Below are 27064 nucleotides of genomic sequence, written 5' to 3' on the forward strand. Positions count from 1 at the left end.
GATATAATTAGTTTTGAAGGGGAAAAGTCAAAATTTGATCTTTAAGATATATATTTTTATTTTTCAATTAAGAAGTATAATTTATACATTTATGATGTACAGTATGATGTTTTGATATATATGTATACATCTTGGAAAGGCTAAATTAAGCTACTTAATATATGCATTACTTCACGTGTTTATTTTGTGTGTTGAGAACGCTTATGTACTCTCAGCAATTTTTTTTTTTGAGACGGAGTCTCACTCTGTCGCCCAGGCTGGAGTGCAGTGGCCGGATCTCAGCTCACTGCAAGCTCTGCCTCCCAGGTTTATGCCATTCTCCTGCCTCAGCCTCCCGAGTGGTTGGGGCTACAGGTGCCCGCCACCTCGCCTGGCTGGTTTTTTGTATTTTTTGGTAGAGACGGGGTTTCACCTTGTTAGCCAGGATGGTCTCGATCTCCTGACCTCGTGATCCGCCCGTCTCAGCCTCCCAAAGTGCTGGGATTACAGGCTTGAGCCACCGCGCCCGGCCAACTCTCAGCAATTTTTAAGTACATGCACAACATATTGTTATTAACCATAGTCATGATGTATGATAGATCTCTTGAATTTATTTGTCTTGTATAACTAAAATTTTGGGTCTTTGACCAATATCTCTCCAATCCTCCCAACCTCCAGCCTCTGGTAACCTCCATTTTATTGTTTCCTTGAGTTTAACTCTTTCACATGCCATGTGAGTGATACCATGCAGTACTTGCCTTTCTGTGTCTGGCTTATTTCACTTAACCTAATGTTCTTCATGTTTATTTATGCTATTCCAAATGACAGGATTTCCTTTGTTTTTAAAGGCTGAATGGTATCTTATTGTGTGTATATACCACATCATCTTTGTCCATTTGTCCATTGATGGACACTGGTTGGTTCTGTAGCTTGGCTAACATGAATAGTGCTATAATAAACATGGGAGTACAGATATCTCTTTAACATTTCACCTGACCCACTCAACACCAACATACTGATTTCATATCCTTTGGATGTATACCCAGTAGTGGGCTTGCTGGATCATATGGTAGTTCTATTTTTAATTATTTTGAGAAACCTTCATACCATTTTCCATAATGGCTGTATTAATTTACATTCCCACTAATGGCATCAGCATACAAAGGTTTCCTCTTCCCTACAGACTTCCCAACACTTATCTTTTGTCTTTTTAACAATAGCCATTCTAACAGGTGTGAGGTAATAGTTCATTTTGGTTTTAATTTGCATTTTCCTGGTGATTAGTGATAGTAAACATTTTTTCATATACCTATTGACCACTTGTATATCCTCTTTTCAGAAATGTCTACTCAGGTCCTTTGCCCATTTTAAAATCAGGTTATTTGTTTTCTTACTGTTGAGTTGTTTGAGTGCCTTAGATATTTTGATTTTTACTCCCTTATCAGCTGTGTGGTTTGCAAATATTCTCTCCCATTCTGTAGGTTGTCTCTTCCCTCTGTTTATTATTTCCTTTGCTGTGTGGAAAGTTTTTAGTTTGATGTCATTCCATTTGTCTATTTTTGCTTTTGTTGCCCGTGCTTTTGTGGTCATATCCAAAAAAATCTTTGCCCAGCTGTGTCGTGGAGCTTTATACCCTTGTCTCTGAGATACATTAAATGAACACACAGAGGAGCAGTTTGCACAATCTGAATGTAAACAGTGAAATCAGTCAGGAGAAATAAGTATCCTCAGGACTGGCAGTGTGGCCAAGTGGGAGGAGTGCTGAAATACATGGAAACCTGGGTTCTGTTCCTTGTTTTGCACTGGTTAGCCATGTGACCTTGAACAAGTCACATAGGTTTTCTGGGCTTTAGCCCAGTCTTAGTGTTCTCACTAGACCAGCAGTGGCAAACATACATGCCCACAGGAACAATACAGAAAATACATGTGAATAAAGAGGCCTGGGAAGGAAACACAACAATGAAACAGCCAACAAAACCCCAGCTTTAATATGAGGCTAAGGGGCTATAGGGAATGGTGGGGTCTGTGGCAGAGCACAGCTCATTCACAGGGGGTATTCCACTGAAGCTGAACACAACCTCTATGTGGCTAGATCTGATTTTTCTTTTAAAGAGAAGCCAAAAAATCCAGATTTTATGTGAAATGTATTATTTGTTAAATATTGGGTGAAACAATAAACCCTATAAACTCTGTGAACAAAATGACATGTTTTTCCTGGGCTGAATTCAGCTTGGGGTTGCTAATTTGCAACCTCTAGACAAGATGAACTGAGAAATATGTTTTAGGTATGGAATGCTGTGGCTCTGTGAGTTTAAGGCAAATGTCTCCTTGAAGTCACTCCATCTCAGAGTTGGAAGAGGTCTTAGCAGGTGTCTGATTTGTCTCTCAGACACCTCTCACACTATCCCTGACATTTGTTATTTAACATCTGGTAGCTGTTCCACAGGATGGACTTTTCTGCTGGAGGAATGGACTCTGCTGCAGGAAGCTCTTTCTTGTATTGAGAAGAAACCCTTTGGCCAACGTCTTCTCTTATTGATCATAATTCTGTTGTCTGGAGTAATACAGAATACATCTTTGGTCTCTTGGGGCTTTAGATGTGGACAAGCCTGCTCCTGTTCCCCCACACAAGCCCAAGAGCACTTCTCTGGGGATAGTCAGGACTCAGAAAGGTCTTAGAACCCAGAACCTTGGATGAGCTACAGAAAGTTTCCTAAATGAGAATTCAGACAAAACCCCTTCTACCATTACTTCATGCCATGGGGGAATACAACTTTGGGTTATTTCTGATGGAGTCAAATTTCCCTCACTTGGGGGAAAGGGGAGGAAGCTGGGCAGTATGGATGGCAGATCCACAGCTAGCCTCTTGGGAGGCATGAGGGAAGCTGGGCTGGACATGCCCCCTTCTGAGGGTCACCACTGGTGGATCTTTGTTCTCTAGGACAAGTCAAAATGGGGGAGTCTTTTTGTCTCAGAAGGGTAGCACTGGGACTGTGTCCACCTCTCACCTCAAGTGTAACCTTAGAACATTTCCGCCTCGCACAGGACAGAGCCTGGAATCACTTTCTCCTACTCAGTGTCTTCCCATGCTCTTGCATACAGTAGCAGAGATGAGGATTTTTCCAGCTGGAGGGAGGTGGGTGAAGTTTCTGCCACCTGTGACGTAGTTCAGGGACTGCACGGGAGCCAGTGTCCAGACAGTGGAAGCAGAGTCTTTCGGAGAAGTGGAGGGGCTCAGCTTCTGTTCAGAGCTGTTCTGTGGGGGGTGAAATACTTCTTTCTAAATGTGACTCTGCATTACAGTGGAGTCTTCATGACATATTACGGGGATAATCTTTCAGATGCTTTGTGATTCGACCCATAAGGCCAGAACAGGGAAATTAACTAGGTGTAATAAATAATATAGAATCTGGTGAATATTTAGGTTCTGGTAATGATGATAAATCAGGTTTGAAATGTTCCTTGAGGAGATTGTGAGATTCTGAGAAATGAAGCCAGGAAGATTGATTAGAACCTATTGCTGCTCAGAAAATCTACTGCAAAAAATACAGGGAGGTATTGCTAGGCTAATAGGAAAGGTGAATACAATCCACCTTGGCCTCTAAAAACCAAATGGGTGTAATCAACAAATGTCATTGCACTTACGGGCTAATGCATAGGAGAGCAAAAGACCCCTCAAAGCACCGGAGAGTTTGATCTGTAATACAAAGAAAACACATCAGGCTTTCTGTATGGTCATAATTACAACGAAGCCTCATTTATTTACTTATTAATTTGTTTGTTCATTTATTTGTCTAATTTCAAGGAATGACCCCTATTGAAGAAATAAAGATTATGTTCCTAAGAGTTTGTGTCACTAAAATCTGTTCTTAGGGGCCACATACAGCAGGTACTTAAATAATGTCATTTGGTTCATTGTAATTTTGTTATAACATTGATGAGAAAAAAGAACAATTCTAGGCGGAGTCACTGTGTGGAGTTGGCATGCTTTCCCCATGTGTGCATGGGTTTTCTCTGGGGACTCCAGTTTCCTCTCACATCGCAAAGCTGTGCATCCCCAAGCTACATGATACCGGCATGAGTGCGTGTGGGTGTGTGTGAGTGCGTCTTGGGATGGAACACTGTCCTGCCCAGGGCTGGTTTCTGCCTGACATCCTGAGCTGCTGGGATAGGCTCCAACCACCCATAACTCTGAACTGGAATAAGTGGGTCCATCATTATCTTACCTGTTTTTATTAATCTATCTTTAAGTATATATAGTTCCCATTTATTTCAGTATTTAATGTGAGAAGTGTTTTGGTCTTTGGAAGTTTGGTAATGTTTTTGTGAGTAGAAATATGCTATAGGATCTTAACTCTTGTGTAATATTAATTCACCTATGGGAAAATTGGTTTCTTTAAACACTGTTTTGCTTAAAGTCGTAGTTTCCAAGAACCTAGAGACGATGGTCAGTGAGAACTTTACTGTACTTGTTTCTCAGCATCTGGTGTGAAGATTCATATCTTACATTTGATACTGAAGCTGTACTGAGTGGGGGGATTATGTTAAATGCTTTAGTGATAAATCATCCCTTTCCTTGCAAATCTGTCCAACTTGATTGATAAACTTAACAGTAATGTAAAATATCAAACCTTTTGGAAATTATCTGGGAAGGGAGTAGCCCTAATTGTGTGGTATTAAAAAAAGAGGCAGAAAAGCCTTGAGCATTTGTGAGTAGAGGAGGAAGCATAAAGAATGAAAATGTGGGGAGAAAGCTATAGTTAATTGTCAGCGGACCAGGGGTAAATTTGTGATACAACAGAGAGAAGATAGGCTTTAGGCTCAGATTGACCTGAGTCCACAGTGAGCTGTGTGACTCTGGGCAAATTATTTGACTCCTCTGAGCCTCAATTTCTGCCTGGGCAAAATGCTTGTATCTTGGGACAATTGAAGGAGATTATGTATGTCAGTGCCTCGTGCTGAGTATGACACATGTTGGCCCCTTTCTCCCCACCTGGTGGCCTTCTAAATCTCCACATTCACCTCCATGATGGTTAATTTTATGTGCCAATTTGGCTGGGTTATGGGATTCCTAGACATTTAGTTAAATATTATTTTCTGTGTGCCTGTGAGGCTGTTTGGATGATTAACATTTAAATCAGTGTGATCAAGTAAAGCAGATTGCCCTCCCTAATGTGGTGGCCTCCTCCATCAGTTGAAGGCCTGAATAGACTAAAAAGATGGACCCTGCCCCCACGTCAAAGAATTCTTGACAGCCTTCAAACTGGGACGTCGGCTTTTTTCCTGCCTTTAGACTCAAACCAAAACATCTCTTCCTGGGTCTGGAGTACTGGCCTTTGGGCTAGGATAAAACCATTGACTCTCTGGTGTCTCCGGCTTGCTGCCTCACCCTGCAGATCTTGGCATTTGTCAGTCTTCATAATTATGTGGGCCAATTCTTTATAGTAAATTTTTTCTCTCTCTTTCTATATATATATATATGAGATTTATAAGTATATCATATTTATAAATACACACACACATATATATAAGTGTATCCTATTGGTTCTGTTTCCCTGGAGAACTCCAATACAACCTTGTTCAGTCCCTTAAACATAATGAGCTTTATTATTTGTTGGTTAATACACAGAGCCTGGGAGCCAGAGAGCATACTCCAAAATCTAGATGACGGGTAGGCAACCTTACACTGCTGTCTGAGCTCTTCATCTGGAACCTAGGGCCTTTTGTGGGAGCTCGGTGGAGCAGCATGCTGCAGGGAAGGTGTACAGTGCGAGACAGATTCTTCACTCTTCTCCCACACATGTGCACACACGGCACCGCGTGCCAGGCAGAGCTGGGTTTGTGTGTGTTCCAGCATCTTCCCTTTTTTCTTTCCCCCTCCCAAAGTGAAGAGAGCTGATGGTGGCAAACCAGGTTCCAAATTAAAAATGAGAGACTTAAGAAATGTTTCTTTCTTCCTCCTTTTCTTAATGTGAAGTATGAATTAGAAATGCCAATTTTGTGTAAATTATCTGATTAAACACGACATCCGTGTGCTCAATGGTTAGACTTGCCAAGAAACGCAAGGCAAGCTGGTAATGGTTTTCCTAATTTACTCGAGGATAAATAATGCAGGAAGCTCATCAGATAGGTCTGCAGATAGATTTGAATGAATTAGATCCTCAGTGCTTTGGAAGTGGTGATGAAGGAGGAAAAATATTGCTACGAAACTGGTTTAACTGCTAGAGAAATTTGGAACTGCAAAAAGCCATGTTAAAAATCACATCACAGATTTGTCTTCAGCCAAAAAAGGAAATGGAGAGTTAAAGAAAAACTTCTCTCTCAGACTTGGTTCTATTAATCAGCTTCCATACTGGGCAGTCTGTTTAAAGTTTGGCCCATTAAGGTTATTGTGCGCTAATGAGACCCTTCCCCAATGGGCCATCCTGGTGTGTGGCTGCACTGTTTGACAGGAAGTGGATTATCATAAGAAGGAGTCTCGTAGATGAACAGTGGTATGTCACCGCAAGAGTTTCTAAAAATATGCCTGCTGTCTTCAATTGGCTGCAAATTACCAGCGATTGAAGGCATCAGGGGTATTTTATGACAGATAAATATGCAGTTAAGACGCCTGCTATTCCTGAAAGGGGATGGAATGGACAACTACCTTTGGAATGTGTTTTGTTCTCAAACATTTCCCTGACTGAATCACCAGATTGCAGCCCTGAAATCTTTCTACTGGTTACTTCTTTAAGGTGTAAAGGGGTAAAACCATGATCACCCATGAAAGTCTGAGTACAAATTCATTGATTAGCTCTGTCATCAGATGGGTCCTGAGGGAATGGCATGAATGTGAGACCATCACAGTATCTCATTATCTTCCCTCTCCATTCCTTTCTTTTCTCCCTCCCTCCCTTCCTCCTTTTTTCCTTTCCTTCTACAAATATGAGTCAAACAATGTTCTAGGCTCTAATACAGCAGTGAACACCACAGAAAAAACCACTGCCCTTGTGTTACGGTGCTTGCCATTCTGTGTGTGTGTGTGTGTGTGTGTGTGTGTGTAGGAGAAGACAGACACCAAAACAAATACATATTTTTTGTTTATGTACACATAATTGTATATGTACATGCCAGATTTTTTTTTTTTGCCATTTAAAAGCTTATTCTGTGATCAATCAGATATTAGAAGACTAAACTGAGGCATTTAAGGCCCCAAAGATTTTTCCAGAACTCCCCACTACCTCAAAGAGTGGTAAAAGGGCACAACTACAAATTATCTGTTGTTTGTTCTCCAAATTTATTGCCCTGGGAGACCTCTGAGGAGGAGAGTAAGATGGCAGGCTGGGGGACATGAGACGGTTGTTATTTCAAATTCTAAAAAACTCCTGAAGAACTGAAGGACCCCCTAAAGGACAAATAGGTCTTTAATGTCAAAAACCTTCTAAAGTTTAGTTCAGGGCAGGTTGGTCCTGGAGGCCACTTGAGGCTCAGAGTCACCTTGATTTGGGTCATTGGTTCTCAAGGTGTCTAGGGTAAGGTCTGCTCACCTGCCTGTCACCTAGAGGGTTAAATACCTGTTACTGTGGAAATTTGAGTCACCTGGTGTCTTTATTTCATGTTACTGTGTAATAAATTTCCACAAACTTAGCAGCTTTAAACAACACACATCTGTTATCACAGTCTTTGTGGATGAGGAGCCTGGGTGCAACTCAGCTGGGTCCTCTGCTTAGTTCCTTACAAGACTGTGACTAATGATAGGCTGCCTGGTCTGCATTCTCTTCTAATTGTTAGGCTGTGGAAGGATCCCCTTCCAAGTTCACTCAGGTTGCTGACGGAATTCGTGTCCTTGTGATTGTCCAGTGAGGGTCATGACTTTTTGCTAGCTGAATGCGGGAAGCTGCCTCAGCTACCAAAGACTGCCTGCGGTTCCTAGAGGCTGCCTGTAGCTCCTGACACATGGGCTTTTCCAACATGGCCTTTTAATTCATCAAACCAGCGAGGAGGATCTCTTGAGCAAGGGTCTTCTAGTAAATGGAGTCTTATATACCATAATCTAATCACAGGAAGGAGACTCTATCACCTTTGCCCTATTCCATTGGCTAGAAGCGAGTCACAGGTCCCACCCGGGAGTTATACCAAAGTGTGAATACCAGAAAGGGGATCTGCTTTGTTTGTCATAAATGCAAGTTCCTGGGCTCACTCTGGACTGACTAAATCAGCATTTCTGGGGTGGGGCCCAGGAACTCCCCAAGTGCTTTCTTGTGCACATTTTGGTTGGAGAAGTTGAGGGAAAACATGGACTTGGGATAGCTTGAAATTCCACTAAGCAATGTGGGATACCTGGTGTTCCTTCCTGCTAGTTCTTCTGAGGGGCCCCCAAGCCAGTCATAGTGCTGACCGGAGGCCATGTGGGGATGGATCTGTGAAGCCATCTTGACAGATAGCTCAGCATCTGAGGGATGGGAGTGCATTCACAGCTCATCTGTGTGGAGTCACTTCAATGCTTGGTGGCCGTTTAAAAACACAGCCTGTCCGAGAATGTGGTCTCTAAATTCCATATCCCTGGGCATTTAAAAACCTGTACATGAATATGTTTATAGCAGCCTTATTCATGATAGTTGAAACTGGAAACAAATGCCCTTCAGTAGTAAGGAGTTAAACTATGACACATCCGTAGCATAGAACACTGCTCAGCAATAAACATGAACTATCAATACACCAATAAACTATTGATATACACAGCAACTTGGACAAATAGCTAGGAAAGCATTCTGAGAAAATACAGCCAATCCTGAGAAGTTACTATATGACTCCACTTACACAACATTTAGAAATGACAAATGTTAGAAATGGAAGACAGGTTTAGTGGTTGCCAGAGGTTAGCAACTAAGTGGAAGGGGTGGTGAGAGAGAGATGGGTGAGGTCATAAAAGGGCAATGCCAGGAATTCTTGGTGTTGGAACTGAACTGTTCGTTACTATGATTGTGGACATGTGAACCTACACGGGTGGCAAAATTGTATAGAACTTAAAATCTGCACACAGATGGGTACAAATGAACTGGGAAATCTGCAAAAGATTGGCACATTGTGTGAATGTCAGTATCCCGGTTGTGATAGTACAGTAGAGTTTTGCAAAATGTTACCATTGGGGGAAACTGAGAAAAGTATACAAGGGGTCTTTCTGTATTGTTTCTTACAACTGAATGTGAATCTATAGTTATCTCAAAAAAATTTTAGTGAAAAAAAGTAGGGCCTGGACTTGCCCTTATTTTTGCTGGCCCTTGCCCATCTGGAGTAGGTATTTGTTAAAATTTACCTTTTCTTTCTTCCTCCACAACCCCCTCCCCCACCGGGGGGAGGAGTTCTCAGCTTTAGATCAGTTGCTCTCCTTTTTCTACAGAAATTCTTCTCTTCAGAGAAGAGAAATTCCATTCTTGGGTGAGAGCTTCGGAAAACTCAGAAATCTGAGAAATGAAATTTCTTGGGTTGGGGGTAAGTGGGACCTTGCCTCTTCTTATCCCAGGGCCATAGCCTGCAGCTTCAAAAAATCGAGAGAAAAAACGTGACTCCAAAGGCACACCCCTTGCATAGCTTTCTCTCAGTCTCCACTGAAGAATTAGTATGTTGTACCCATCTCAAGATAGACTCACTTCTATAGCCTTATTCCACCATGTGATGCCAAGGTTAGTGGTATAGTTATCCGTCTCCCTAGTTACATCAGGAAATTGTGGATTGGCCATCTGTCCCATTCCTCTCTGTACCCCTTAGCACAATGGTGTTCAATAAATGTCTGTTGAGTGAATGAATGTTGAACCTGACTTCACTACTGTTCAGTTCCACTGAAGGGAGGAGAGGGGCAGACACAGTGGTTTTTCAGGAGACATGCTATGTGGCTATTCTTGTCAAGATTTATTTCTCAAGGCTGGAATCAGTGTCAACATGATATTGTTTTTTTTCCCCTTTGATTTGCATTTCAGGAGTAAGTTCCTGCTGAGCAATTCTAAAGGAATGGTTAAGGGGAATTTGGGGCCAGAGACTTGAAGAGGAGAGTTTTCTTAGCCTTTGGAGTCGTGTCAAGCTGTCCCTTCTGATTTCTGAATATTTGGAAAAGAGTCCTATAAGAAAAACTGAAGTAAAGGATTGGGCCCTGTGTGTCTGACAGCCTCACCATTCTCCCCAGGCCGACTGTCTCCACCCCTCCTCTGAGCTGTTTCCAGGGGATTGACTCATCCAAGATATTTTGCAAATTCTTCCTGATTGATAGGTTGAAGCTGCACCCCATCTTCTCAGCATCTCTGTAAGGCCAGCTCTGCATGCAACAAATTGCTTCATTCCTTCAAAATTTTGAAAGTTTCACTTCATGAATTCTTGAATAAAACGTCTTCAGCCAAGTGAAGAATAACAGCAGAAGTATCAACTGGCCTGTTGTCAAGGAAAGGGGGTTGGGTTGGGGTCCCCAAGGATGCATGCTCCAAACGTCAAAGTTTAGGTCTCTGGCCCAAACACCCTAATATCTTATCTGTGAGCACTAGCCTACCCAGGCAGTTGCACTATTTTATTTTATTTTTAATTTAATTTAATTTAATTTGCCTCAGTGGGACAGTTATTCTCCAGCTGGCAGCTTCATGTGATTAGAAGTGGAGAGGCAGGAGGACTTGCCCCTCATTACTCCCCTGGTGTTTGGGTAAAATGACATTTCTCCTCCCTCCTCACTGTGCTTCTCCTTGCATTGCTCCAGGGTGTAGGCGTGCGGGTTTCCTTACCTCGATGGCCATTAGGACCAGTGGTACCCTGGGCTGTCTGATTGGTCATAGGGAGCAAACTCTAGTGTGACAGGTTCCCGTGCATGGGGGAATGTACTTGTTCACCTTCTGGATTTATGTAGATGAGGTCCTTAATGGAGAATATGCAGTGTTATTGTGGGACAGTGATGATGATGGTGCCTCTAGGTGAAGTGTTAGGAACCCAAGTACCAGATACCCACAGTGAGCACTAGCTGGACTGTAGATCCCAGTGGGGTGGGAGAAGGAAAGGAGGCTGCCTAGAGTTGCTGTGGGAGATCTGTAAGGAAACATTATAGGTCAAATGAGCACTATGTGAGACATATGTGTGTAAGTCATGTAAAATCCTAGCATCCAGAATAATGGGGATGGGAATTTCAGGACTTGGCAGTCTCTTTTGAAAATGCCAAAGGGTGGATGTGGGGTGGGTGGCAAGCATATCTGGTCGGAAAATCTTTCTCTTTGCTCTCTGTAAATTCCCGCAAGCTTTCTGACACTTTGCCTGGAGATAATCTCTCTCCACCAGTCTCTGCTGACGAGCTTATTACTGTGTGCATCAACTCAGCCTCTCTCACTTCTTTGGGCTGAGTCAGCTCTGCCGCCCACTGCTTAGTCCTGACTAGGAATTTGCCAGAGGAGAGCGCAGGGCTGGACCAGCAGGTTATAGTCTTTGCTCTCTAGAGGGTCCATGGTTTGGGGATGTAAGAGAAGAGGAGGAAAGATTGAACCCCATATAATTTAAAATATTTTCTTTTATCCCTGATACATGCTTGGCTGTATCTCAAGTGTGTGTAGAGTACTGTTATGATTAACATAATAGAAAGCTATTTAGAGGGTCACTGAATTTATAGAAACTTTTCATGATTTACATTTTTCTAATCAATAGGTGCTGAAAGGACAAGCACTATCAAGGAGGAGTGTGTGAAATTTTTAGGTATTATTGTAACAGTTTTCTGTTCTTAAAGGAGATGGGGAATGTAGGTTGAAAGCTGCCACTTTTATTTTTTTGGAATAATTTTCTGAAGTGTTTCTTGTGCTTTTAAAAATGTTTTGAACTTTAGCTTTTTTTTTCTGACTTAGTGAAACCAATTTGAGGGTTAATTATATCACTCTGTGATATCCTTGTAACATGAGAGGAGTGATTAATCAAAATAAAGTCCCTAATGAAATAGTGGCTCTAGGCAATGATTGTCAATGGCCACCAAAAACACTGGGTGAAAGTTCGTGTGAGAGACTTTTTTTTTTTTTTTTTTGAGATGGAGTCTCCCTCTGTCGCCCAGGCTGGAGTGCAGTGGCGCGATCTCAGCTCACTGCACGCTCCACCTCCCAGGTTCACGCCATTCTCCTTTCTCAGCTTCCCGAGTAGCTGGGACTACAGGCGCCTGCCACCGGGCCCAGCTAATTTTTTGTGTTTTTAGTAGAGACGGGGTTTCACCGTGTTAGCCAGAATGGTCTCAATCTCCTGACCTCGTGATCCACCCGCCTCAGCCTCCCAAAGTGCTGGGATTACAGGCGTGAGCCACTGAGCCCGGCCCATGTGAGAGACTTTTAATGAATGGACTAGGCTGGCATCATCTGAACCTACCACTGATTATCTCTAAAAGTTAGACAATCAGACATTCTGTGCCTTCTAGGCACAGACCCAGAATTGGGTCAGATCCAATTCTGACCCAATAGGAAGTCACAGCATTATCTATGTCATCTTGTGACTAAAAATATTGAACCTAGATATAATTAAGTTTCTAGATCCAGCTACCAGTTATATGGGAGACAGAGGAAAGGGGAGCACGTTGGATGGCACTCCAAGGATGCATTCAGCCACTGGGCAAATGACTATTCAAATAATAAAGGGCATGGGGAAGAATGGGAGAGAAAACTTTTGGATAAATAGAGACTTAAAAGGCTAACAAAACAAATGCTATGTGTGGACTTTGTTTGGATCCTGATTTGAACCAATTAATTATAAAAATATATTTCTGAGATGATGAAAGATTAAGACAAGTTAGTAGATGATAGTAAGAAGTTCCTATTAATTTTATTAGATAATATTGTAGTGATGTTGAAAAGAAAAAAGTTCCAATTACTTAAAGATACTTACTGATATATTTATAGGTAAAATAATAAAAGTTCTAGGATTGGCTTTGAAATACAATAACAAAAAAAGGTGGTGTAGAGATGAAATCAAAATAGCAGGACTAGCCAAACATGGTGGCTCACACCTGTAATCCCAGCACTTTGGGAAACCAAGGTGGGCAGATCATTTGAGGTCAGGAGTTTGAGACCAGCCTGGCCAACATAGTGAAATCCTGTCTCTACTAAAAATATAAAAATTAGCCAGGAGTTGTGTTGGGCACCTGTAATCTCAGCTACTCAAGAGGCTGAGGCAGGAGAATCACTTGAGCCTGGGAGGCAGAGGTTGCAGTGAGCAGACATTATGGCACTGTATTCCTGTCTGGGTGAAAGGATGAGACTCAGTCTCAAACAAAAACAAAATAGCAGGATTGTTCATAATTATTGCAGCTGGGGATAAGCACCTGAGGGTTTATATCCTATTTTTTTTCTATTCGGTAACACATGCTGAAAGTCTAATTGAAACAAGTTCTAGTTTTTATTTGTAGGTCTCAGAGAAATGAAGCAGAGGACATACGTCATAGAATCGGCTACGCCTCTTATCAATGCTTTTGTTTTTCTTTAAGAATTATGTTTTGAAGGTGTCTATAAGATTAGAAGATGAGAATGCTGTAGACACAGGCTTTGGCTATCTCAGGTGAGGGGAGCAAGGGTCCTGAGAAGGTGGTGGTAATGGTCAGATGGCCAAGTGCAGGAGGGCCAGTGCTAATTTAATCGAGGATAGTTGGGGGCATATTTCTTTCTAATATATTTCCTTTTTCTGCTAAACCTGAGGCTGGGCACTATGTCTCAGTTACTGACCTATCCTTAGCCCTTGCCGGAGTGGTAGTGAAAATTTTAGGCACTTAATGGCAATATTGACTTGATAAATAATTAAATTTTAATGAATTGGCATCAACTTTTTGTATGAGTGATGTAGCTGAGGTTTTAACAAATGGTTAATGCAGTGAGTAGGCTGTTCTGAACAAATCCTTAGTCTTGAGCAAACGGCCACTATTAGATGTGGAGAACATTATGCCAGATAAATATGTCATTTTCATTATGGTTAGGCACGGGGCTGTTTTTAGATGGAGTCACGGGGCTGTTTTTAGACGGAGTCACTGTACCTGCTTTTCAGCCTCATGAATTCCCATTATGATCTCCCTGGTTATAACAAACACACATAATGCTAAAGATACTACTTTCTTAGGGACAGCGTTACAGCATGGAGACACAAGATTACTTGTAAACGAGGAGACAAAAGGAGCTTCAGTAAAATTACTTCCTATCAAGTGTAATAAACATGTACAATAAGTTATTAAGTACCTTTAAGGCAGCTCCCATTAATGATCCATCGAGACAACTAAATGAGATTTTAAGTAAAATAGAGGAAGAGAATACAGATGAACGTAAAGAAAAGAGGAGAATGGAAAATGAAGAAAACAAAGAGAAGCAGATATGATGGAAATTGCCCTGCCATCCTGAAGCAAGAGTGAAAGCAAATCTAATGAGTTTCTCTGCTTTCAGTTTTAAAAATAAGACACATTTCTCAAATATGAAATGTGGTCCATTATCTGTCAATGGTGTACTGAGTTGTCTTCAGGCAGCAAATATGTGCCATAAAATAAACTGCAAACTCCCCACTCCCTCCTTTTGAGGGGTGGCACAAATTTAGCCTGTTTGGAAAATTGGTTATTGATGACAGTTTTTATAGTATAACTGGAGAAATTCATTGACAGATGTGATGTGTGTGTGTGTGTGTGTGTGTGTGTGTGTGTGTGTGTCTGTACGTTACAGTTCATAGATTTTATGATGAACACTTTTAACATCTCTGAAACCAAGGTGTGTGTTAGCAGGGTTTAATTAGTAGCATTTTTTTTTCTTGATGAATTACAAAATTATGTAGAATATTATAATCAGCCACATCTTATATTGTAAATTTGATCTTGATGAATTATAAAATTGTGTAGAATATTATAATCAGCCATGTCTTAAATTATAAATTTGATTTATTTGAGGGGGGGAGAAGGAAGAGTATAGAAGAAATGGGAGAAAATGGGATGTCCTATGTAATGACATAATTTAGAAAAACTTTTTAAAAACTTTAATTCCTACTTTTTGTTTGTATGACTATTTAGGGATAAAAGTTCCATTTGCTTATATTCCTTAGATGGATCCATGAAAATTGTTCAGTTCCTCCTTCTGAATGGTCCTTCACTTTTTTCTCTTACATTTTCTTTGCTTCTTATATACTTGTAATTTTGGCTTGCCAAGCTTCACATTCACAACTTTCCAAAAGGTGTTTATGACTTAGATCAACCATTGATTTGAGAATTAGCTGTGACAAGATATAAGGACAGCACCCAGATCTGTACCATAAGGTGGAACACAGATGCCCCTTAATATCTTCATGAATACCACTTCAGCTACACCCAAACTTGCTTATGTGTGGCCTACAAGCTGTGCTTCTGCTTCCATTTCTCACAACTGATTTTGGGTTTTCAGGGTACTTACTCATGCTAGATGCCACACAGCTGCAAAGTTCAGTTCAGCAGCTATGAGAAAAAGGGGCCTTGGCTCTGCCCCACCAGAGTGAATAGCTTTAACTCTTTAGAGCAATTCCTTTTGTTCCTTTGCAGCTGTAGGTCTTTTAGATTTCCACTGAGAGCTGGAGACATTAACCATCATGGGCTTGATTGGCAAGTCATCAGTCACACGGAGAGGAAGTGAAGTTGGAAGCCCCAATGCCTGCCACTGTCAGGTCAGGAGGCTTGAATGTTGAGTTGTGATGTAGGCCCAGGTTTTGTGAGACAATGAGTCTCAGATGAACAGGTGATAAACCATAGCAGGGACTGGCTCAGCAATGTGGAACTGCCAGAGGGTCTGGGGGAGAGGCCAAAGGCATCTATTTGGATACTGGTTGCTGAAAATCACATGAATTTGGACAATAGATAAAGAAAGCAGTATCAGTCTCTGGCTGTATGTATCACCCAAACAACTGGCAAAAATTCAGTGAAAAATATTCATTGAGGCAGTTGAACAAAATCAGTGTATGCAAGGCTTAAGAGTTCTGGGCATACACTCATTGCAGACAGTGGATGCTTTCTAAAGCATCTAGTTTAGAAATCTAGCGATATTCATTTGTGTTCTATGCAAATGTTCTTTATACATCCGTATAGTTACTGTTTTATCAGACCCAATCATTCCTCTCCAGAAACCAAACAAAATGTCACCTCCCCCTTGGAGAGATTTAGTCATTGACAGAAACATAATTTCACTTATCCAGCATGAGAAATGTTGACACTGACAAGAAGATAGTACCTTTCACCTTCAAAACTGTTTTATAGGAAACCATTTAAGCTAAAATAGCTTTTTCTTCCATTTTCTCCATTTTATCAGCAATGGCAATGATTACTCCCTTTGCTGTTCCAGTGGCCCTGCCATGTCAACCTACAGTCACAGTGCCTGAGACTGATCTGATTGATCTCTGGTTTAAAATGAAGATTAAACACACATGGGCCAGGTCTTAGGGTTGGGGCATCTGTGAGGATCTTGGGCAAAGGTTTAGTATCCTGACAAGGTTAGCTTTCTAGCTGTGAGGGGATGCTCATGCGAGGGAAACATGAAAGCTCAGTGCACTGACAGCCCCCAGACTGGGGCTGCCTCTGTATAAACACTGAGTTGAACAGTCACTGCAAGGAGAAGAGCTGTCCCGGGTCCTGAAAAAGGACTCACAAGAGAGCAGGAAAAAGTCAAGGAGAGTAGCAACAAAGCAGGCCATATGTCTGTGTCCCCACCCAGAGGCAGATACCTTTGTGGTTAGGAGGGCACCTTGGGAGTCCTGTTGCCTATCTTTAAATCCCAGTGCACTATACCACACTTCCTGGGCTCTGGGAACATTGGTGAGCCTCTAACTCTTTTCGAGCATCACCTGTAAAATGAGGATAATAATGATTCCTACTTCACCCGGGGCTTTGATGATAATGCACGTACATCATTTAGCTCAGTTCCTGTCACGTAATAAGTGCTCAATAAATGTTACACTAGCTTTTTATCCTTTCATCAATCATATTGGCCTTTCTCATCAGTCTGTGAACTCTGCTGGAATGAGCATTCTATCTTATTCATCATTTTACTCTTGCATCTTCCTTCACCTCTTCACAACCTTAGAACAGCCTTGAGGCAGTGTCTCTCCTTGCTTCCATAACATGGCTGTCTCCTGGTTCATCTCAGACCTCACTGGCTATTCCTTCCCGGTTTTCTTTGCTGCATTTTTCCTCCACTAGATCTCTAAATGTCAACTTTTTCCTTGGACTTCTCCTCCCCCTTTACTCACTCTCCAAATTCTAAAATAAGTATTTTCTGAGCTGAAATCTTCTCTGGATCCCAGACTCACATAGCTTAATTTTTACGAGACACCTCTGCTCAGATGTCTCTCAGAGCAAGTTGGATTTCAGAAACTATGGGTTCAAAATCAAAATTATTTTTCCTTTTCTTCCCTTATCAAATCATCTCAGTACCTGGCTCCACTATCTGTCTAATTTCTGAAGCAGAAACCTAGTAGTCTGCTTCTTGTTCTCTCCCCATAGCTAATCTATTAGCAAATCCTTGTGGTTCAGTCTCCAAGGACCTCAGAGCCAGCAACTTCCCTCCACCTCTCTGCCACCACTCGAATCCAGGCTGTCTTCATCTCTCTCTTGGAATGTACAGGAGCTCTCTAACTGTTCTTTCTGTCTCTGCCCATGACTTGTGACAGTCCACTTTCCATGTGCAGACAGAGAAATCTTTAAGATAGTAATCAAATTACATCCTCACCTTGATGAAATTCATTATGATTTTCCATTGCATATAGTGTAATGCCCAGGGTCCCCAAAAGGGCCTACAAAGGCCCACAGGCTCTGGCCCTGCCTATTTCTCAAGCATCCTGGCACTTGCTTCTTCCCCTCACTCCCCATTCTTCAGTCTGGTGAGCCTTCTTTACACTGGTTTCATGTCCGGAATCTTTTCATGGTCCTGCTGCTTGGAAGCCTTTTCTCCCAGCTGCCATGGCTGCTGCTCTGGCTCTCCAGATCTTGTCTTGAACGTTGTCTTCTAGTGTGGCCCACCCTTCTCCTAGTGTGTTCTGTTCCAGCCTCCTGTTGATTGCCTTCACAACATATTCCACAATTTGCAATTTGTAATTCTTTTATTTAATTGGCTTGTGTCTCTTTCTCCCAGTGAGACCCACTGAGGTATATCTGGTGCCTAGCATAATGCCTAGCACATAGTAGGACTCCACAAATCCTTGGCAATTGAGTGACTCCAACAAAGTGCTTTGGAGAGGTGCTTCAAATGAATGAGTGAAGTTAGTGATATCTAAAAGTGTGTGGTTCTTTTTGGGTGATTGCATTGTTATCAAGAGATACAAGTGTCAAGCCTAAGGGAGGCACATGGTTTAAAGGAAAGACTGGAGGCTTGGGGGGTATAGCTTGAGTCTGACTCTTATTAGCTGTGTGAACTTGGGAGTGTTTCTTCAGCAGTCCCAGCTTTAATTTTCTTATCTGTAAAATGGGGATTAAACATATGTACATTAGAGAGCATCATGAGTATTAAATGAGATAATGTATGTAAATCCTCTGGCACAGAGCTGGCACACGGAGGTACTTGATACCTGGGCATTTCATTCCTTCTACCAAATAAAAACTCCATGGAGTTTCAGGCATCAGTGAACTGGGAAGAAAGGTACTTTTGGAGGAGAGAGGCTGTCTGGGTGCCAGCTCTCTCCCAAGCCTCATCCTCTGCTCTTGCCCCCCAGTCACATTGTATCAGGAATCTCAGATAAGTACAGGAAGCACATTTTGCCAGCAGTGAAGATTGCCAGTCATTGTAGGACACATGGGCCAGATAATTGCCCTGGTTACTCCTTCCTTGAAGTTGCAAATTTCAAATGTAAGGTTCTCAGATCCTTCAGTTTGGAATATGATTGTATTTTGGGATGAAGCCCAGCATCATTTTTTTTCCTATTTTTTTTTCCAGCTCAGTTTTACAATACCCTCCAACTCCCACCTCCATTGTTTGAAAAGCCTGCTCAGATGAATGCGAGGAGGCCTCTAAGAGCTCCTAACCATGTTTCACTAAGTGGCTCTATCCGCTATTGTTTCCATGTCTCCTTTTAAAGATGTCCCCTTTGTCCAAAAATCTGCTCCTTGCTCTTCACCTTGTTCCTTGAGCAGGTAGAGAGAATTTTATTTTATCTTTCTGCTCTGTGGTCTTTTTTGATTGATAGTTGGTGGTGTGGATGCTTGGGTGCCCCGTGCCACATCCCTGGGTCTACCTGTGATTTCAACTGCCGATGTAAAAGATGCTTTTAGATCCTCCTTGCTCTCTCTGCTTCTAGGCCTCAGGGGCTTCTCCAATGCGCAAGCGAGTAGCTCACCTCCAGCAAGTGCAGCCTGAAAGTACAGGGGAGTTATCACCCCGGGGATTACTCTCAACCAATGGGGGACTGGAGCAGTGACCCTGGGTCTTGGTGACTAATTGGATTTTGCATTGAGGGAGATGGAGGAATCTGAGGTGACTGCCATGTTGTTGAGACTAAGGAGACCAGCAGAGTTACAGGGATGGTGCAGACTGTCAAAATAGAGGGTACAGGAGTGACATCAGGTGGAGATGAATGACCTCAGGGCAGGGATCATATTTTATCTCTGTATTCCCAACACCTAGCATAGTGCCAGCACTTGTGTTCACAAAAGGTTTGCTGAAAGGGCCAACCCATTTCTTCATGTGCTGTCCCTTTCGTGAAAGCTGTTCTGTTGATATTGGGAAGCCAGGTGTGGCTACCCATGCACCTTAATACTGTCCTCAAGATAGTGATAGATTTTTTTCTCTTTTAGTATTTGTTCTGTTGTTGCACAGAGCATCAGCATCAGATTCATAAAACTGCTATTTCCTTGTAATTTGTCAGGCCACTTTGGAAGTCATTTGCTTTGGGGGAAGATTAATCTTCTGGAATATCAGTATTGCGTGGTATTTCAATAAGCATCCTAAGTGGCTCAGCACATGTAAATTGTTTAGCACTTATATATCACTTATATTCTCCAGGAGCTCAACATTAGTTAATTCTCATGATACTTAAGAGATAAGTGTCATTTCAAGTCATGATTTGTATATTTTCAAGTTTATAAGTGTTCTCCACTGCTTTTTTATTCAGTACCAGTTTCATTTTCTATCACCAAGACTTTAATTTTGTTTACTGCTCTCTTTGTGGACTTAGAACGTATAAAGACTTTTGTTCAACAAAATGTGCAACAGCTCAAAGAGACCTACAGGGTCCTTTGTCCATGTTCCTCAGAATTAGAGGTTTGTAACAGGGAGATATGGCAGCAAGGGATAAACAAGGACGTTGCCTCATGAATGGTAGAGTTGTCCTAAGTTCTAGCTGTTTCTGCACTTGGGAGGTTATCCAGGAGGCTTCACAAAAATATCCACCACCAAACCTTCCCACCACCATTCCAGCCCCTCAAGTGGCAAGAGTGTGAGCATTAGCTTGGGAATGGGTGCCAGCATGCTGCCCTGGAAGATGCCTGAGTGAGTAATGGGGTGCACACCAAGGAGCAGGGCACCCTGATGGAGCATGTATCTCTGGCGCCAGCCACAGGGACCCTTCATTGCCCTATGAGGGTCTGTATACTGAGAGGCCAAGAGGCAGCTGAAAGCTGCCAGAGAAGGCTGTGCACCACCCAGCAGGCAGCACCAACACTAGATCAACCCAGATATAGAACAGGGAGGGTTATTCCCCCTGCTGGGTCTGGTAGTGGCTATGGCTGGCATGGACCCTTCTGGCATGGGCCAGAACAGATGTGGACTCCTACCATGGGAGCTGAGCAGACAGATACTGCCCCCACCCTAATACACTGATCTTATGAAAGAATCCCCTTGGACCTGCTTGCCTTTCAGGGATGGGGAAGTTTGAGGGTGAACCCTGAATTTAAGTGACTATACCCCCAAAGAAAGTCTTAAATTAGAAAGGACCAAGTTACCTCATACTGAAGGGTTAAAAGTTTTCCACTGTCAGCAGAAATGAAGGCTCGAGAGCTAAGCTGAGATTGGTGATAGATAAATTTTTAAAAATCAATTTTGCAAATTTTATAGACTCTCATGACTATCAAACATTCTATCACTTATTTTATTATCTCATTCAGCAAATGAGGAAATTGAGGCTTAGAAGTATTGAATCACTCATGCAAAGACACCTGGCTAATAAATGGTGGCAGCGTTTTCAAAGCCAAGTTTAGCTTTGCTCTCAACCCTTACCCGAATGAATTATATATGCTTCCTAAGCTTTTCCACCAAATGCATACCCCTCTCTCAGCTGGAAGCTGAGGTGGGTGGGCAGGGCTGGGTAGAGGTTACACTGGACACTGCAGGGAACTTGGAATTTCTTTGGGTGTTTTTTTTTGTTTTTCTAAACATGTTTGATACGAAGAAATCATGCATTTTATATTCTGCTACATACTATTTTGTATTTTCTCTACTTTTAAAATGTTTTAAATTATGTAACATTTAAATAAATGAGCCATTTTAATCTTTTGGCACCTACCATCCCTCAGCAAACCTGGCAATCCTGGCAAACCCTCCAGGGCCAGTGGGTGGCAAAAGTCTTGGGGACATAAAATACATTTATTTATTTTTTTAAAAAGAATTAAAGCAAAATAGAAAACATTTTTACTACTGTATGAGGAAACAAGGAAATAAAGCACACACACGTGTGTGTGTGTGTGTGTGTGTGTGAGAGAGAGAGAGAGATGGGGTTGGCGGGGTGGGGAGAGAGAGATTGACTGGCCCAGTAGGGTGCTAATGAAGCCTGAGGCTATTGGCTTTATGCCCATGGCCTGTGGGACTGATTAATTTTGTAGATTAGAGCAGAGACTGACATTTTTTGATCATGTGGCTCATCCATGACCATAGACCCCTCTCCTGGCCAATCTGTGAAGGGAGCAGGCCTTTGACTTGGCTTGGTGAGAGCGATTGTCCTCAAGACAGCAAGAGCCAGAGAATGGATCCTTCAGTGGCTGTGGACCCCAGCTTTGTCTGCAAATGTGTTCTGGGCTCTAGGAACCTCTCACTGCTTTTCTATGTCTCTAGCATTATATTTATAGTCACCAAGCAACCTTATGATTCCTTGTTTTCTAGAAGGGAGTATCATAGGCATTGGTCACAAATATTCCCATTGTTGTGAAAATTATACTTCTTCACCTGTGAGTTGGTAAATTAGCATCCTTGTGTAGCAACCATCTCTTGTGAATTTTCTTGGCAAACTTCTATTCTCAGAGCTAGAGCACACTTGGGTGAACAGAAGACAGGTTTTACATCTGCAAAGCTGAGGTGCAGCCCTTGGGATCTCTATTAGTCTGAGGCTGGGTCTGAGCAGCCAATAGCCCATCTCACCTCCTTCTGTGCTGTCTCTTCTGCCGGGGACCAATCTTATACTTAGGGGTTGTGAATGCACCTACAAGTGTTCAATCTCTTTAGTAAGTAGAAGAATGCAGATAGGAAAATGACATGGCATTCATTTGCTTAGCAAATCGGCAAAATCATAATAATCCCCAGAGTTGGGAAGCATAGAGAAAACTGCCCTTTCAAGCTGCCAGTGAGAGAGTAAATTGGTGCACTTTCACTTTTTCTCAAAATAGTAAAAAGATTTTAAAATGCCCATGCCTTTTGATTCACCAATCCTATGTCCAGGACTGAATCCTAAGGAAATAGATCACAAGAATTGCTTGTAACAGTGAAAAAATTGTGTCTACCCTATTGCACCTGCCTTCCGGTAGGGGAGTGGTGAAGTAGATCATGGTTTGTATACATGATGGAATGTGTCACACCACTAATGTAATCTGGTTGCAGCACATGCACAGACATGGGCAGATGCTCCTGATCCAGTTGAGTGAAAACATACTGAATGACATAAATATGGTATTTCATTCTTAATATTTGAGAATGTATGTGGGTATATGTATATGTCCATATATGTATGCTTATATGTATGTGCCCATGCCCATCAACAATGGCTATCTCTGAGCGGTGGGATGGTGACTGCCTCCAACAGAAAGCCAACTGACCAGTTGGCCTTACCCTTGTGACATCAGAATACTCTTGGTGTTGTTGCATTTAGACTTCCTAAGTCTGACCACCATCCCTGTGTTAATGATCTCCTGTTTCTGGACTTTTAGACCTCGGTAGTCTTTTGGTCATTCCTCTCAACTGCTGCCTTCTCTGTGTTCCTGGCTCTTCCACCTCTGCCCTACAGAACCCCATTTCTCCCCCACCAACCCCAGCCAAGCTCCTCATGCTTCTGGGGTGTAATTCTTCAGTAGTCCATTAATGCTGTTCTTCAGTTTCTGGCAGTTGTTCTTTGCCAAGCCTAGTGCCTTTGGGACTCGACTTCTTTGCCCCTTCCTGGCCCATGTAGTCAGCTTGCTGCTGTAGCTCCTGCAGCACCCGCAGAGAGGCCACACCATCTGTCTGGCTTTTGCTCATCCCTGATGTGTTTCTTCTGTCTCCCAATTTTATCTCCACTGCCCCCAGGCCTTTGCCTGCTCACATGGCAGGGCCTGCCACTCATTCCTGGAGAACGTCCAGGGCAGTGGGGTTGAGTGGCAGTGAGCTCGCCTTCCATGTGGGAGGACTGGCTGCGATCCAGGCAGGTTTGCTGATGACCCTGCCCTGCCATTCTTTATTAAGCAGGACTTGTGCCTGGCATGGATGACATTATCTTTCCACAGAGAACTAGGCTTAACATGTGCTTGGAAAATGGCTTCAGTGGTGGCTAGAACAGTGGGATTTAGAAAAAAGAAAGTTTCAGAAACCAACACTAATTCAATGCTGTACTTTGAAGTCAGTATCCAAACTCTCTCTCTTTCTCATTTAGGATCTCTGTAGTTTTTCCAGACAGCCATGAGATATTATTGGAAAGAAGGTGCCAGAATCACTGATACTCTTATGTAGGTATACCTGAGTTTTCATACTGATTCTATTACATATTATCTGAAAATCATGGGCTAGTCGTTTAGCCTTTATGGTCTTCAGTTTCTTCACTTGATAAAAGGAGGCTTACTACTACTAATAATGACAATGGCTATTTATTGTGTATTTACTATAAGCCAACTACCATGCAAAATCCTCAAATTTAATCCTCCTGAAAATGATATGGTAAATACTGTTAATTTCCATTTTATAGATTGGGAAAAGGAAATTTTAAGGATGTTATATATTCAAATCCACACTGTTTATAAGGCATGGAACCAGTAACTGAACCCAGTCAGCCAACTATGCCCCTATGCTTGAAGTCCACACTATTTATTTCTCCCAGTGAACTGGCATAGGTGAAGCACCTCCTTCAATATCTCTCACATACTAAATGCTCAAAACTGCCTCTCCTACGGGCATCCCTGGGTCAAGCTTTGGAGTCAGGGGCTCTTCTCTTCATGGACATTTCAGGGCTTTACAACTAAAACCCAGAAGCAGGCTGGCTGCCTGTCTCATATCTGAGGCTGTAGGCTGAATCTTTCATTCCCTTTGTGACAGTGAAGAATGAAACTCTAATTTATGATCTCCCACTCTCTTTATGGAGCCTCTGTTCCTATACCTCATCAATCATTGTCGCTTTGAATTTTGCAGTGTCTTACAAAATCAACCTATGTTGATCCACCCATTGGTTTAAAGCTTCTGCAATGAAGATCTGTGTCTATTTTGTCTATCTGAAATGGGCTTCTTACCACATAGAATCTCCAACAACAAACCCTCAATAACAGCAATGAGGACAACAACAATCACATCAGCCACCACCACCATGATTAATGTTATCCCAGATCCCACCTGTATTAATCTGTTTTTCACCCTGTTATAAAGAACTTACTAAAACTGGGTAATTTATAAGGAAACAAGATTTAATTGACTCACAGTTCTGTATGGCAGGGAAGGCCTCAGGAAACTTACAATCATGGCAGAAGGTAAAGGGGAAGCAAGGTGTGTCTTACATGGTGGCAGGAGAGAGAGCATGAAGTGGGAAGTGCCACACCCTTGCAAACAATCAGATCACATGAGAACTCACTATCGCAAGAACAGCAAAGGGGAAGTCCACCCCCATGATTCAGTCACATCCCACCAGGCCCCTTCTCCAACACATAGGGATTACAGTTTGAGATGAGATTTGGGTGAAGACACAGAGCCAAACCATATCACCACCATACCGGGTACCCACTGTTAAGTGCACTATGTGCTGAACTCAGAGGTCTCAAACTAGAATTCCTGCTGGCCTAGGCAGGAGCATAAATGAAGAGTCAGGCAAGGTGGACTACAGTGAACCAGAGCCTGTGGCCTCACCAAAGAGGAGGCTGTTACTTAGCTATGGTTGAATGTTGCCATGCTAGACTGCAGTCTCAGTTTTGTCAGATCTTTACGTTTCTCAAAAGAAATTGTAAATATGGATTGTTACGTGCAATTTCCCAATGTAAAAATATTGGCAAGGAGTTCACATTAAAAAAAATCCTTATCTGTGGGATGCATACCACTTTCTTTTACAGCCTCTCATCTAACTCTTGTAGGTCACTGAGTGAACATCATACAATGATCACAGCATAAGCCATGATCATGGATAGTGGATGTAATCAATGGTTTTATGTCCTAGAGGTCTCTAAAGGGCTATTGCAAGGCCACTGCCACTTTAAGGGGCAGCCCAGGACTCCAAAGGGGACATCAATGTGACTATACTAATTACAGTGGCTTGTATGCCAATCCCAGGCTCCCATCCTGACTTCCACACTTTTTTTTGTTGTTGTTGGATTTAACACTCTTTGCTCTCTACTTGGCCTGATCTCCTACCAGCTGACCACAAGTTTGGCCTGGTTCTCCTTTTGGCTCTGGTGCACTCCATCTTCTTCTTTGAAAGGAACTGAGCTGCCCACCTACACTGAAGCTCTGCTAGAGGTGAAGCTTTCCTCACCTGGGCTTCTCTCTTGATACCTGTGCTGTTCCTCCTACAGGGCCAGCTTTCCATCTATTCTATTGGGAGTCTTGGAAGTAGAAGCCAACACATAGATCCTAGCCATGGAGTACAGTCTCTATGAGTTTCTGTCATCCTGAAAAATTCATATGTTGGGGACCTAACCCCCCAGTGCCTCAAAATATAACTGTATTTGAATATAGACTCTCATTAAAGAGGTGATTACATTAAAATGAGGTCATTAGGTCTAATACAATGTGACTGGTGTCGTTATAAGAGGAGGAGATTAGGACACAGACACACACAGAAGAAAGCACATGTGAGGACACGGTGAGAAGGTGGCCATCTGCAGACAAGGAGGGAGGCCTCAGAAGGAACCGATCCTAAGGACAGCTTGATTCCAGACTTCTAGCTTCCAGAACCCTGAGGAAAGTTCTGCTGGCACTTTGTTATGGCAGCCCTAGCAAACTAATGCGGACCCTGAGCAAACATGTCAGTCAAGTGTTTCTTTGTTCCCCATGGTCATCGCTACATGCAGCCTGACCTCACCACTACAGTGACCCATGTCACGCACTTCACCATTTGGTCTGGAATGGGAGTGTGGGCACAGATAACTCCTGGTCTGTTTGGGCTCCTACCCTGGGACTGAGGTGAACACAGTGGGATTGTTAGGTATTAGAGACCTGTATAACCAGGGAGAGTTTATGACAGTGGAGTTAAAGGGAGAATCCAAGCTTAGTCAAGAGGGGAGGCAAGGTTATGTTCTGATGGAAAAGTCTCACCAGAAGCCTGTGGGGTCAGGGGGGGTTTAGACTCTGGTTTACAGATAGGTTGGAGTAGGTGGTTTAGGATCAAAGCTGTGAAAAATAAGAGGATATTAGGGCCCTATTTTTGTATCAACTTAAAGGGCCTGGGTAAGGCCAACTTAAAAAAAAATCTCTGGTCTGTGAGATTTGATTATATCATCTTGGTTGATTTTCTGTCAGATGAAACCTGTGTATTGAAGTGTCCGGTATGAAGAACATTTGTAGCTTCTCAACATCTTCCCACATCTTCATCTTATTATTTTTCATTGAATCTGGAACTCTTACACATATCGACCAGCACCGCAGTAAGCAAAGCAAAAACATATTAGTTGATACTTGTGAAATTCATATTTTCCAGGAAAAGAAAAAAACCACTGTGACATATTATTTTAACATCTGAGAAGTTCCAACAAATAAAGGCCTCTCTTCTT

This window comes from Papio anubis, chromosome 10, assembly GCF_008728515.1.
Source record: "Papio anubis isolate 15944 chromosome 10, Panubis1.0, whole genome shotgun sequence".
NCBI classification, from domain to species: Eukaryota; Metazoa; Chordata; class Mammalia; order Primates; family Cercopithecidae; genus Papio; species Papio anubis.